Raw genomic sequence first — 15308 nt, 5'->3', positions numbered from 1 at the left:
CTACTCGCTCAACACTTAATAAACCATGTTCAAACTTATCGCAGTCCCCCATGTTTGAACCGTCTCTTCAAAATTCTTCCTCCCTATCCTTATCCTTTGTTGGTTTGCAGGACAACTGTACAGCCAGCAGTAATCGGCAACCTGCTCAGAAATCCACGATCCATAACTCGCTGCTAGTGGTAGACCTAACTGCCATGAACCTGGCTGTTCAATCTCTACCCAGCCTCTATGCAACTATTGATTCTAAGCTTAATGCGCAATCGCTTTTGATCTAATTCCACCTTGAATTGGTCACCCAAAGAAACCACAGTATTGATTCATCAACCACTTGTATAACTCACAATAATCCCCCACAATCAACAGATTATCATCTGATCATCCACTTCCCGTGCTTACTGAATTGCATTCATCAGTTAAAGGAAACTATATAATACCCACGTCTACGAATGAATCCACTCTGCCACCGGTCCGCATTTCCCTATGTGAGCAAGTAGAAACTTATTCCAAGACTGGAGGGTTGCTCTAGAGACTTTGGCATCTTTAGTAGGCAACAGACCAAAGTCTTACTAAACAAAAATATCTTGCAACCTAAGGGCAAAGTTTTTTTTAAATCTACATCGCTAAACTCTTAACACCAACACCGATTTATTCACAACTTAACTAAAAGCCAATAATCGTTCACTAAATGCTAGCCTTGCAATCTCGAAAAAATACACTAATCTGTCTAGATCAAATGTGATGATAAAAAAATCCATACACCTGTCTACCAAGTCTGCAACTCTAGCTCGTGAACCATTAGATAGCCTATTGGATGTGATTGAAATAGAAAACTCAGTCAAAGTACACTCCAAAATGGAAACTTGGATCCCTTGATTACTAATTCAATAGCCCTTCAATTAGCAACTTCTCCCAGGAAACATTGTTCCAGACATAAGAACAAAGGAGACTTGAAATTGCATGTTGTACAACATCTACACAATTAGCAGCAGACTGAGAACTTTTGTTCACGTGTACACAATTCTGTAGCAAGAGCTCTTAATCCGAATCCAGCGTCGAGTCACGCAACATCCAAGCATCGCCTAAAATCCATCAATCGTCTCAATTGAAACAAGCAAACAAGCTACATCAAACACCACCCTTGCATTACAATTGAATTTTTCAATGTCGGTCTGACTGGTCTCGTTCATATGACCTAAATCGAACATCCATATTAAATATTTTCAACGAAATTACGAGTTTTGAGGATTTGACAACTTCCGACTTTAAATTTAGTCAAATTTCTTCATGAGCACAACCTCACAGTGGCCAGAATATGGATAAGATCTGGAGTCATTTTGAATCTAATTTGGCAAGCAAAACAACAATTACACGATCTTGGATTCAAGCTTACTTACCAACCTAACATACAAGCTCAAACACGCCTTGACATACCATTGGATCAGTCTTTGCATCCATCAGATAAACGTAGCGCTCAGATATTTCATAGGAAAGTACCAACATATGAGCGTCTTCAGATTCGATCTTCATTGAAAATGACTTCACAATTTCAAAACTGCCATCGAGTCGACCCATAGCAACAAACAAGTTCGGAAACCCGATATTTCCAACTCATTAACACTTGGGGCTTCAAACACTTAATGAATAATAACACAAATGGTTTGCAGCAATTTGATATCATAATACTCCAGGAGACATGGCTATGCCTTAATGCCAATAAGACTGAGATTCTACTCATCGGCACACCCACACCCTCCTTCCCTGCAGCTCTCTGGCCGGCCTCCTTTGGCCCTCTTCCTACTCCAACCTGCAAGGCTAAAAACCTCAGGGTCGTCTTTGACTCTGCACTCTCCTTCTCCCCGCACATCTCGGACGTCTCCAAGAAGTCACACTACCAGCTGCACCTCCTTAGAGGTATTCTTCCTTTCCTCTCCTTCCCCGAGAAGCTCACTGTCTCCAGAGCCCTGGTTCTCTCTAGGCTGGACTATTGTAACCGCCTCTATCTAAATCTGCCTGTCTCTACTCTCCGCCCTCTGCAATTTATCCAGAACAGGAATGCGAGACTTGTCCTTGGCCTCAAGCCCAGGGATCGTATCTCTCCAGGACTGAAATCGCTGCATTGGCTCCCAGTGGCTGTGAGGATTAAGTCTAAAACCCTCTGCATTGTACACAAGGCCTTCTGGGGTCTGGGGCCGCAAAACCTTCAACTCTCTTCCTAAATATCTTCCTTCTCGAGCTCTTCGCTCATCTGCCTCCAACTCCCTCAGGGTCTGTCGCTTCTCCAAGAAACGAGTTGGGGGCAGATCACTCGCTTCGGCAGGGGCCTCTCTCTGGAACAGCCTTCCCGCCTCTCTGAAACTTGAGGAGAACCATCTCCGGTTCCGGAAGCTCCTCAAAACCTTCCTCTTTGCTTCTGCTTTCTCTCCCCCTCTACCCTGCTGAATTCCTGACCGAAATTGCACTGGTTACCTGGCCACCCTTTCTGATCCCTGGCCCAGGCCCAGTTAAGTACCCGCCTGTACTGCCTACCTGGCAACCCATGCACCTGGGGACCGCTGTTCTGTATCCCTACAGTTCCCCCTGCCCGCACTTATGTCTGCACTTCCTTGCACTTGCCACTCAGCTGGCCGTCTTATTTATCTCAGTTATTCTACTTTTCCCATGTACTGCACTTTCCCCTCTCCCTTCCCCCCCGCACTTTTCACTTTTTCCTTCTTCCCCCCCTTCCAATGCACTTGCGCGATCTGAATGACACCTGGCCTAGTAGGATCGTTGTCTGTTTTCCCTTTGCCCCCCCACCCCCTTTGCCTCATCGCGCCTTGACACACTTGTGTATAGGCGCGCTATAAATGCCATATCATATCAGATCCACCTATATGGGATAACTACACGATCCAGCTTTCACCGGCCATAGTTCAATCCAAGGGCAGATCTATGGCTGGCCTGCTGATATCTTCCAAAGTCTTCGGCTGCAAACTCATGAACTGGAAGACCCCCCCCAATCATTACTTTTAACTTGTCAAAGTCACTATAGGTGCTATAGTCATAGCAATCTTAAACATCTACTAGAATCACTTAGGCATATCTTCACAGACATTGAACTATTAGATCAGATCACTCTAAATCCGACTATCACATCAATAATTGTGGCAGGCGATTTGAATCTTCATTTCCTACTTAACTCAAAACCTAAAGAGTCTGCCTTAACTTGTCTCTGGATCTCATGGCCAAAAGACAGTTAATAGATGCTGAATGGTGCCATTGAGCCAGACCTCCCACCATCCAGCACATGGAGGTGGCTCTCGCAACAAGCCACCATAGATTACATATACAAAGACTGATTATTTTGTTCCACCGTTGAAAGCTTTCAGGTCAGGCAACAGGATGTCCGTGATCACGATCAGCTGCCTTTAAAATGGCAATGGGACCTTGCGACTAACCTCGAAGATAATAAACCCAAGTACAACACAAGAATTACCGTAATGGGCGGTCGCAATCAGCTATGCTGGTCCCCCACTGACTTATCAACTCTTCACAATATTGTATCAACTTCCTCGATTCAAGTCCCGAACACGTCAATTCACACAGAAGGTTCTACATTGCTGCGTTACAACTTTTTCAAAGAAAAAAATGGAACCCTGTTCAAACACGGTTTTAAACATGTCTACGATTTGGAAATCCGCCATCAAAAAGCGATCCTGAGAAAGAACATAAGATGATCCGAAAATCTTCCCCTGCAGGAATGATTGGAAAAAAACAAACATTCAAAATCTTATTAAAGATGGCTTTTATCGAGAAAATCGTTGATTTATCAACAAGATGCCGAAGTAATGCTCCATGCTTTAGCAACAAGAGCTCCAGAGAAAATTGGCAGTTGCTTAACCAAGCGACTCATCGCTCACAAACTCTGATCCAACTAAACGCTCTGTCTGAATATAAATGGACAACTCACTTTACTCATTTTTATGCTTCAATCAAACTTCAAAACTTCGTAATTCCAGCATCAACAGTCTAATACCTCTCGATTTATATGACCTAAAGCACATCAGTACAAAATTGAGTACTTCAAGATGCCCCAGGACCAGATGGTCTGACAAATCTTACTATAAAGAACAATCTGGAACTTTGGTCAAGGATACTATATAAAATGTTTGAGGACGTATCATCATCCCAAGTTATACCACGAACCTGGCGAAAATCTATTATCCTGGTCTTTATCGTCCAATCGCGTTGTTGGACGCTCCAGGTAAACTTTATGCTCGACTTATTCTCAGAGAGCTCAATAAATGGGTGAATTGCAACAGACGCAACGTCCCCCCCTTCAAACCCGATTTGTCCCAGGCCTGGGCACTTCCCATTAATTTGACCACCATTACCACTATTTAAACACAAATGCGAACCAATAAGCAGCCAATTTACATGGCATACATCGACTTCAAAACAGCTTTTGACTCCATTTCTAGATGTAAGCTCATGACTAAACTAGTTGCAAGTGGATGCCCATGACATCTATTAAGCTTAATTCATCAGCTGCACTCGAATACATCCACCCGAGTAAGACTTACGCAGGAAGGCCACTTAACTGATTCCATCAAGACTTATAGAGGCCTCCAACATGCGTGTTGGCGTCTATAATCAACTTTTTTATAGCAGACATGGGAAGATCTCTGCATAGTGATATGTGACCCTCCGCGCTTAGGAACATCACTCATAGCCTGGCTCTTTTATGCAGACGACCTTGTCCTTCTTTCAAAGACCCCAGGAGGTCTACAAAACCTGTTAACTGCTTTAGAAGGTTATGCTAATCTGAATATCTAGCAATCAATGTACAGAAAAGTAAGATTTTACACTCCAAAGAAAAATGTCCAGCACGGCAGAGCACTCTAAAATGGTGGTTGAACGGAACAACTATTGAAATTGTTGATGAATACAAGAACTTGGGGGTGAACATTATTAATCATCTTGACCAGCCTTATCTGGACACCCTACAGTCCAAAATGACAACCGCCTCATCAGAAGCAAGAATCATCCACGCACAATATGTCAAGTTCTCTTATTCTTCACATTTTACATTCAGAAGGCTGCACCTGTCACAATGTACAGCTGGAAGGCTTGTTCCTTGCAAAGGAAACACTTGAAACGGGAGACCTCCAACTCTCTTCTTAGCTCTCTAGCAAGCTATGACTTCTTCTAACCATCGATATCCAAATGAATGGCGAAGACCAATCAATATGATCTTACTAACGGCACACATTTCAGAGTACCTATTATTGAGCAACCTGACTAGAGCAAAACAGAAATTATATCAGCATGACTGGATTTGAACTACAGAAATATACAACAAAGAAATTACATCAAGCTGAAGCCTACTTGCTAAAATACCCCAGTCCACTAGATCAGAATATTTTTCTACGTTTCTGACTTATGTAACACTAGAGAAATTCAAGCAAGATGGCGTCCATGCGAAGCTCATGTCAGATGTCGCTTTGAATGTAATTTCGCCGTAAAAGAGAATTTACAACATCTTCTGACTGAATATCGGAACAACTATTTATATCAGCTTTTCAAAGATTATAGACTACTAAATCCAGCTTCTTTGTGGCAGAAAATTTTCAACACGCAATCATCGAAGGTTCAGATTGCAGTTGCAAGCTTCATGCTGGCCCCTTAATCTTGGGAAAACTGAGTGAATGTGAGTTTATATTGCTGTATTTGGTTTTAATGAAACTGCTTAATGTAAAACTATTGAATGGTTGATGAACTCAACCACAACAATACAAAAAACATTTGTGTCCAACATTACTTTCATAGCATGCATCTCGGGGACATACTGACAAAAAGTACTGCAAATGACTGAAAGAGAGGTCAAAGTGGTGACCCATCTAAGAGAGGTATGCGTAATTGTAATTCTTCAACTGACACACAAGATTCTTTACATGCTGTGATAATTACAGGCTGTTGGATATATTCAGAAGTATTAGATTCAGTTTTAAACGCAATCGAGCTTTCTCTAGTCCTTTTTATTTCATCATCTCCCAAAGTCCTTTGATGTGCGATAAGACATCATTCTCTGTATGACGATAAGGCAGCTAAATTTAAATCTTGTAATTCCCTATTAACACTGAATTTGAATCTCATCACCCAGACATTCTAATAAAATGAGTCGCTCGAGACCTTAGGTCTCAAGAACTTCCTCAACTGCATTTATTGACTCAGTTCAGTACTAACCGAACAGCCTGCTCCCTTATTGTCCTGCGTTGGGTAGGCATTAATGCGGCTCGCGTATTCCTAATGAAAGGTTCTAATAGCCGTGCCTTTTCTTTAGTCAACAGGCCATGTATATATTTACTGTGAGGATCTAAACTGGCATCTGATACATCATCTTCTATTTCGGGGGGCAAATTTTGCATGCCAGGGAAAGTGGGAGGAAGTTGAGGGCCCGACAGCCCCAATGCTAATGGGTTCTGTGGTTGACCATACAGAGGAGGAGGCGCAGAGGGAAGGAGATGTTGGCGTGGGTTATTAAGGATCTGTTCTATTACGAGATCTTGGTTAGTAGTAGGTATAACTGGGTAAATTCCTGTTTTTGGTAGCTGACAATCTGTCCATCTCTCTTATTTTGCTGATTTTTTAAAAAATGTTTTTCCGTTGATCATGAACCAAAGGTTTACCAGTTTGTGACATGTCTTCGAGCACATTTCTGTTTGCGTTTGATCCTTTGCATGGCTTCTTTGCGCCAATCGTGGATAACCTAAAAGGCAGAGGATCTAGCCTTATTTTTTTAATACAGATTCTAAATGCTGATTTATGGATACATCAAAAGAGCCATTTTCTGGCCATCGTAAACTAGGTGTATCTTTAGTCTGTTTGTGCCATGAACTGTTAAATACGATCGCCCCTAACCTGTATTTGACCTGCATCTTGTTTAGTTTATTTGTTGAGCGCGCCAAGCCCAGAGGCATCTGGGCGCTATGCTTACAAGTTCCAACATATACAAAACATGGAATACAACAGTATATTGTATAGGAAATATATACATAGGAGTTGCATATATGCATCAGGCAGGAGTTTACATACATATTTACAGAGTAGGTCGTGGTTATGTGACCGAGATGAGGTCTTGCTAATGGAGCCACACTTTTACCCTTTTCCAGAATAAGAGGTAGGAAGGTTCCTCTTAGTGATAGGGGGAGGGCGTTCCATTTCTTTGCAGCGAGGACTGGGAAACTGACACCTCCAGCTCTTAGTAGCTTGTAGTGTGGGATGTTGACGCAGTGCGTCTGGGCTATTCTTGTAGGCCGTGTTGAAGTGAAGCGGGTGATGGTGTTGGATAGGTAGATGGGCGCCTGATTGGATAAAAACTTGTGCAAGGGATAGTGTTTTGAGGGCTATCCTTTGCTTAATGTTAAGCCAGTTTGAGTGTCTGGTTTCCGAGATGTGGTGTTTCTTTGAGATGTTCAGAGCTGCTCTTAATGGCATTGTTTTGCGTGACTTGCATTTTGAGGTTTTGTTGTGAAGTGCCAAGATAGAGCGCATTACAATAGTCTAGCTTGGAAAGGACCAAAGCTCTTGCTATTGTGATGCAATTAGCTGTTGTCAGGTAAGGATGGCAAGCAGTTACCAGCTTGCATGTGTAGGCAGATGAAGAGGCCATAGCATTAGTTTGTCTCGTTAAAGTTGGTGCAGAATCATTATAAACTCCTAATCTTTTCATAACCTTGGAGACTTTGATTATATTGGCGTCAATATTAAATGAGGTGACTAACACATCCAGTTTATTTAGATTGGCTGGTGAACCCAGTAGAAGCAGCTGTGTCTTATTGTCGTTATGCTTCGCCATCCAGGTTTGTATAATGAGGTTAACGTAGTTGAGAGTCCTACTGTCTACAGTGTAATCGCCAGTGATGGGGATGAGTATCTGGGTGTCATACGCATAGTTGGTGTAAGTGACACCCAGATAGTCGATCATCAAAAAGGGGCTTTGGTTAACACATTATAGAGGGTAGGAGACACAAAAGACCCCAGAGGGACGCCACAGGTAACTTGAGTGGGTGTAGCATCGGCTGAGGGCGCAAAGACCCTCATGGATCCGTTGTTGAGTAAGGACTCAATCCATTTTGAGACTTTTGAGCACTATAATTCAAAGGAGTGTATCTGAGACCGTTTCAAAATTGCAAGGTAAGATTTTTTTGCGCATATCATACACTCGATGTTGAGCAGAGCAGTGAAGTGCCTGAATAGTACACAGCTTCTCCTTTTATACAAAAAATGAAGCCTACATCAGCCTAGGTCATTTTGTTAGTCATTTGCAAGACATAACACAAATATGTTCACACTACATACATAATAATGTCCTAATCCCCAGAAGGCAGAACAAATTGCATATTCAACAAATGTTATTGCTATACCACTTTACTTATGGCTTTAATTGCAAGCTTTCTGCCAGTTCACGGACAGTGACTTATGTTTGAGGCCTTAAATACAGAATCCACTTGCCCTCTGTTCCAACAATGGTCGCCCTATTTGTACAACCTTAAAGTGGAAGGGCTGAACACTGACTCAATGTGTAACTAACCTCTGCTTGGTGCAGTCAGCGTTTACATAGCATTTAGAGAACAGAATAGGGCCATATTGGAACAGCGTAACCTATTCGCCGAAAAGGAGGACGTCCTTAAATGTTATTTAACCTAGGTTTATCAGTGAAGGCCAGGTTGATACATGCTCACTGCACGGACACAGCCTTTTCCTGTGATGACTGATTGAGGAAGCCATGAAAACATTTCCAGTTTGTTTCTACTCCATGAATGACAAATGCGACACCATTTTGAATATTCCTGAAAGAACAGGATTTTGATTGCGAAAAAGTGATTAGCTTAGGGCTAAGAAAGATGCATGTTATATTTTAACACACGGTCCCGGGGGGTATTGCATAAAGCCAAAAAAGACAACCACCCATGAAGATAAACTACACAGGAAGAACACAACCTGCTAGAAGAGATTAATGGAGTGCTACTAAAGGACACCATAAAAATCGTCCTGATAAACAAGGGTATCAATGTACTTCCTTGTGCCAAAGAAAGACCTAACAAAGCGCCCTGTCCCAGACCTGCGCCCTGCAAACACAAAAATTCTACTTGACCATGATACAGGAAGTCCTCCCACTGCTAAAATTGGGGGACTACGTGGCAACCTTGAACATGAAAGCTGCATGCTTTCATGTTCCTGCATAAGATTCCTGCGCTTCAAGATCAACACTAACAATTCAAGGTGCTACCCTTCGGCATAACCGCTGCTCCACGGGTATTCATCAAGGTACTAGGGGTAGTGGCAGCGCACCCACGCAGAGAATCCATTCCAGTGTACCCTTATCTGGACTACTGGCTGATAACTGGGGAATCTTCCCCAACTCCCCCCCAACTCCCCATTTGTAAGCAGAAAACGCAAAGAACGATCTCCTGTTACAATTAGGATTCTCAGTTGCAGAGGAAGTCTCATTCCAAGCAAAACAAAAGTTCTTAGGAGCTATCATAAAGACAGAAAAGGGACTAGTCGTCCCATCAAACGAAAATGCAAAACTTTCTGCTGCAAATACCTCTGTATTTAGCCCGTCACCAAATAACTGTACGCAAAGCCATGTGCTTGCTCGGGATGATGGCTTCATGCATTTACCTGGTTCCGCACGGATGCACAAGCGCTCAATGCAAGATTGGTTGGCGAACAGTGGTCCAGGCAAGCGGTCAGTGGGACGATCTAGTGGTCGTTTCACTAACCCTAGTTCAAACACTATGCTGGTGGACAAAGGAAAATCTGTTACAGGGGAAATCCCTGTTACGCTCACCTGGTTCCCACAGGGGCGTCGATCGGACTCGGACAGCTGCGGTCTCCACCAACGTGATGCGTAGTGAAGAGATGACAGTGTGGTCTGGCCCGCCTAATCTTGTCTGCTGGACTCGTAGAAGTATTCTCCTGCAAGTGGAGAAAGGGATTTAGCCACCCATGGACTTCAGTGATGGCCCCCCAACAGTTCTCGTTCTCCCCACTAATCACCTCCGATATCCCCTCTTGGTAACCTCACCTTATGTTTTTAAATGATGAGCTCTCCATCCTGCATGGCATGCAGGGGCGCGTAGATACCAGTTACTTCACTGGGTTGAAGGTACTGGAGGAGTTCCGGAGGAATATTGACTCCAGTGTCTAAAGTTCAAAGAGTTCAATATGTCCGATGTTCACTCTTGTTGCATTCCCTCGTTAGGTTGCAGCTGGGTCCAAAAGAATATTGCCTGGAGGCAGCTGATGGCGTTCAGGTAAGAGTCTGTATTACCAAACACTGTCCGGTAAAAGTTGCATGAGTTTGACTTGCTGTTTTCTCTCCCTTTATAGGTGCGGCATAGGAAGATGCAGCAAATTAAAGGCTAATTCCTCCGGTGGTAAAGCAGGTAAGCCTATGGTGGCAAAGAGATTGTCTTTGTCGATTTTCTCGGCTCACCTTGTTGTTCCTTTTTTCCCCCCAGGTGCTGGGTTTCGACGAAGAAAATGATGGAGGTAGCGCCGAGTCCAAAGATGCGGTGGACTGGTGAGTATAATGCAGCGCTGCTGCTGGCAAAGCGACGCGTGCTGAAATAATGTCCTTTCCAGGTTCGGAGATGTGCTGGGTCCGGAATCGGGTAAGGAATCAAATAATGTCCGTGATCTAACCTCTTCTCCTTTATTTTCCTTTTGTCTAGGAGCTCTGGATTTGAGGCGAGCGTGGCAGAAGACTGGATGCTGACTTGCAGACACGGTAAGCGTCACGTTGCTGGATGCAGAATAACGCAAAGCATGGGCTGCTGTTCGGACGTGGTTTAAATAGCCTGCAAAGTAGTCCCAGGTAAGAAGTTCCCCAGAACCACACCCGAGTAAAAAATAGTCCCTGTAATAAAATAGTCCCATCCAGGCCTCACATTGGCTTGGACTCATTTGCAGCATGGTCTGCATAAGGTAAGTAAAGTCTATGAGCCTGGCGCCTATGACGCCAGGGCTTATTTCTATGATGAGCCTGGCGCCTAAGGCGCCAGGACTGAATCCAAACAGCCCCCAGCCGGGGCAGTTGGGGTTTTAATGAGTATCTGGATGCCTGCTCCCGGGGCTGATGGAATCGATCCGGATGCCCGGGGGTAGGCATCATGACAATCCCTTTCACAAACATACAGTGCAAGCTATTTTTCACTACAGACTCATCACTCACCGGGTGGGGAGCTGTAGAATGGCTGCTACTAAGAGAAGGAGATATTCTAGCACAAATAGAATTTATCCTGGCACTCCTACAGTTTATAGGATAACACTCTTATTTCAGATACAAAGAGCAGTTCCATCTACAGGTAGCGGATACCTCCATGGGTGCAAATATGGCACCATCTTACGCTAACACCTTAATGCATAAGTTTGAGATGGATCATGTTCTTGCACACCCAATATGGCAACAATACATGGGAATGTGGATTCGATATATAAATTACTTCTTTGGTATATGGACCGGCTCGGAGGACAGGTTGCAAGAATTCTTTGTATTTCTCAATACAGTGGACCAAAGGATACAATTCACTTATGAACAGTCCAACACAACAATACATTTCTTGGATGTTAATGTCGCAGCAACAGATACAGGATACAAAACCAACATTTACCGGAAGGCAACAGACAAACAATCTTCTCCATAGACTCACTTTTCATCAACCCAGAATCTACTGTATAGCCAAATGTTGCATGCCAAATAAATTTGCAGCAACCCTGAAGACTACACGCAGAAATTGACAGATGGGTAATAAGGTCATCAGCCGAGGGTACAAGACAAGAGGTGGAGATGACGGCAACCTGTATTGAAAGCCAGAAAAGAGAAGATCTGCTCAGGATGTAAGAAACCTCTATAACACAGAACCACCATTGGTTATTGTTTCAAAATACTCAAAGTAACACAATAAAGAACAATTGGAGAAGAGTTGTATGTGATCGAGTCTAGCATCTGTTTAAAGACCTCCCTACCTTTGCCTACCAGAGTTGTAGACATTTCAAAGACAGATTGGTTAAAACAAGACACAACACAAAGAGGAAGAGAGCGAATAGGTACATTCCCATGACTCAACTGCAGTAATTGTGGATATGTACTAAAAGGAGATACCATTAACCATCTGCACACTTGAGAGCGGATCAACTACGGAACTATGCAACATGCGACCCACCAAGCATAATCTATGCAATTAAATACCCATGTGGCCTATATTATGTTGGACAGTCGGAGAACGGCAAAAGTGAGATGGAATGAGCACAGGTCGTGCATCAGGAGCCATAATATAAATTCAGCTGGGGCCATGCATTGGCTAGAAAAGAAGTCCAACTTGGCACAAACACGGTTCTAGATTTTGGAAGTGGTTTCAAAATTGGATCCTCAGGAGAATATACAAGAGAGACTGGACCAGAGAGAATCTTTCTGGATTAATAGACTTGGGACATTGACACTCGAAGGTCTCAATGAAGAAATAAACTGTCTGTTTCATATAACTACAGCAAGTGTGAAAGTTGACTTCGAATGGATTGTGTCCTCCAACGTATTCCTCATCTATGACATGTAATGTGCACAGCTGTGCTGCTTCAGAATTTTTTTCAGCAGAGGGTGCCCTGCGTCGATGGCATCGGGTCGGTGTCCCTTGAAGGCCTCCGTCGAGGTGACGTCATCAGATGTTATAAGTAGCCCGCACAGCGCCCGTAGCCTCAGTTCGTTTTTTTCCCGCAAATGTGTTTGCTTTGTAAAACTTGGCGCGCCTCGTGGTTACTGTTAAGTTATCGTATTATGTCGTCTTCTACCCGACGACTCCGTGTCTGGCATCAAGAAATGTCAGGACTGCGGCTCCAAGATGTTGCTTATGGATCCGCATAGAATTTGTCTGTGGGGCATGGGTGAGGACCACGCTACGGGTGACTGCTCGAGGACCACGCTACGGATGACTGCTTGAAGTGCCAGTCGTTGACTGCCAAAGCCTTGCAGGAACATAACAGGGAAATTGAAGGTAGGAAGGGTGTCCAAGCCCCGTAAATCCAAGTTGGCTGGTTTTCAACTGACGAGTCGACATGGGACTCTCCTCGTCGGAAGAAGTCCAAGCACTCCAGGCCCCGCAATGGTTCGCGCTACTCGTTTTCTTCGTCGCGGCGGTCCAGGAAGCGACGTCGCCATTCGCCTTCCTCGTCCTCTTCGGACGACGCCTCCTCGAAAAAGGCGACCTGCCCCACCAAATCCTTGACCCCCGGAGGAGTGGGATGCTTTCTGGGTGTTCACCAGAGACGTTCCAGGTCGTGGTCTTTGTCTCAGTCGGAATCTGTGAAATCCTCAAAGCCCTTGAAGCTGTCGACGCCATGCCTGTCGGGTCTTTGCCCCCGGTCAAGCCCTCAAAGCCATCAACGCCCTTGATTGCCATCTGGGCCGAATTTACCGGTGGCAGTCCCTGTGACACTGGACCCTCTGAGGAAGGCTACTTCTAAGTCTATGAAGACTGTGACTGAGAAGAGGTGTACTCCTTTCCCAAGGAAGAACTTCGTTAAGTCTCTCCAGGACATTTATGAGGACGAAGAAAGGTCCGAGGAGGATGTTGGTCCTTTTGGTCTTCCGTATGGTACACCTGGTGTTCCGAAGTGTCTCAATCTCTGAAGAGAGTCGGATGAAGGATCTGTTCTAGTGGCCTTGACACTTCCCTTGAAATGAGTTTGGTAGGCCAGATCCAGGGGATCATGCCAACTCCTCTTATCGGAGATTGATGTTGACAGTTGTGGAGTAAGTGGGCTGGTTCAGGCCTCTGGTGCAATTTGATCAAGACGATCGGACAGATATTTTGGATCAGGTTCCGTGCAGTGACCCGTGTTGCCATTTCATGTGGCATTGCAAAAGAGGGTGGCTGCTAACTGGAACAACCCGGAGAGTATTCCGGCGGTGAACTAGTTAACAAAGAAATACCACCCATCCAGTAGCGACCCGTGCTACCTGTCCACACACCCCACTCCGGAGAGTTTGGTGGTTCAGGCGTCTACGGCCACCTCTAAGCAGGCAGCGCACCTTACCATCCCTCCTGATGGGGAGAATAAGCGCATGGATGGATGGGCACGCAAGGTATTTTCTGCTGGGAATATGGCGTTGAAATCTGCCACCTGTGCCTTAGCAAAGTTTTCTCGCACTCCGTGGAATTGCATCTCTTTAGCGGATGAGCATATTCCCAAAGGGGAAGAAAGGGATGTCTTTCTAGCTATTGTGAAGGATGCCATGTGTGAATCCCTTCAGTCTCGGTTGGACACTGTAGATCGTGTCAGCAGGTCCATGGCTACGAGCACCGTGATGCACAGGTTTGCATGGTTGCGGAAGTCTGGGTTTGCACCAGATGTACAGGTTTGTCTTCTCAATATGCCCTTTGACGGGTCTCATCTGTTTGGCAGCAAGGCTGACGAGAGCCTTGAGAGGTTGCAGACCTCCAAAGCAGCTGCCAAATCTTTGGGAGCAGCTGTTCGACAACCTCCGCCTTTTCGTCCTAGGTGATAGCAATGGAGAGGTGGTTCCTTTTGCTACTACTCTTCATTTGAAAGGGCGAGAGGGATGACCAGTCAGAGGGGCCAATGTAAGTTTCCTCGTGGTGGACGAGGTAGAGTTGCCAAGGCCGCTCAAACAGCAGCCTCTTTACCATCAGGCGCTGACACAGCCGTTTCAAAACCGCTGTAAGGCCTTGTCTAATTGTTCACCGGTAGAGGGCAGGTTGTCTCAACTTCTAAAAGAGTGGCGAGCCATTAGTTCAGATGCGTGGGCTCTGGAAACAATAGCCAACGGCTACTGCCTTCCTTTTCTCCGATGGCCTCACAACAAACCACCAGGGAAACAGTCTTTGAGGGTTCTGGCTCTGCTCCTTGTGCAGGAGATTTTGACCCTGCTGGAGAAAGGCGCTATAGAACCAGTGCCTGTGGCGGAGAGAAACAAGGGTTGGTATTCCCCCATATTTTTTTATTCCCAAGAAGGACGGAGGCCTGAGACCCATCTTGGACTTAAGATAGTTGAACCAGTTCCTCAGGAAGGGCAAGTTCAAGATGTTCACTCTTTCTCAGATCCTTCAGGCCCTCCAACTTCAGGATTGGTTGGTGTCATTGGACCTGCAAGATGCTTATTTTCATGTGCCGATTAATCTCAAGCACAGAAAATACCTGAGGTTCGCAGTTGCCATCAGTTTCGTGTCCTGTCATTCAGGTTGACCTCCGCCCGAGGGTCTTCACCAAGCTCATGGTGGTGGTGGTGGTGGTGGTGGCAGCGT

General features: G+C 44.8%; 1 protein-coding gene across 2 annotated transcripts in view; it reads left to right on the top strand.

Moving 5' to 3' along the window:
• RCC2 (regulator of chromosome condensation 2) overlaps positions 1 to 15308 on the top strand; it is a 613770-nt gene that overhangs the window by 67157 nt on the left and 531305 nt on the right. The window lies entirely within an intron of this gene.

Source organism: Ambystoma mexicanum, chromosome 8 (assembly GCF_040938575.1).
Source record: "Ambystoma mexicanum isolate Mex_15411 chromosome 8, UKY_AmexF1_1, whole genome shotgun sequence".
In the NCBI taxonomy this organism is placed as follows: domain Eukaryota; kingdom Metazoa; phylum Chordata; class Amphibia; order Caudata; family Ambystomatidae; genus Ambystoma; species Ambystoma mexicanum.
The sequence above is the reverse complement of the archived record's forward strand: the minus strand, read 5'-3'. Positions and strand labels throughout refer to the sequence as shown.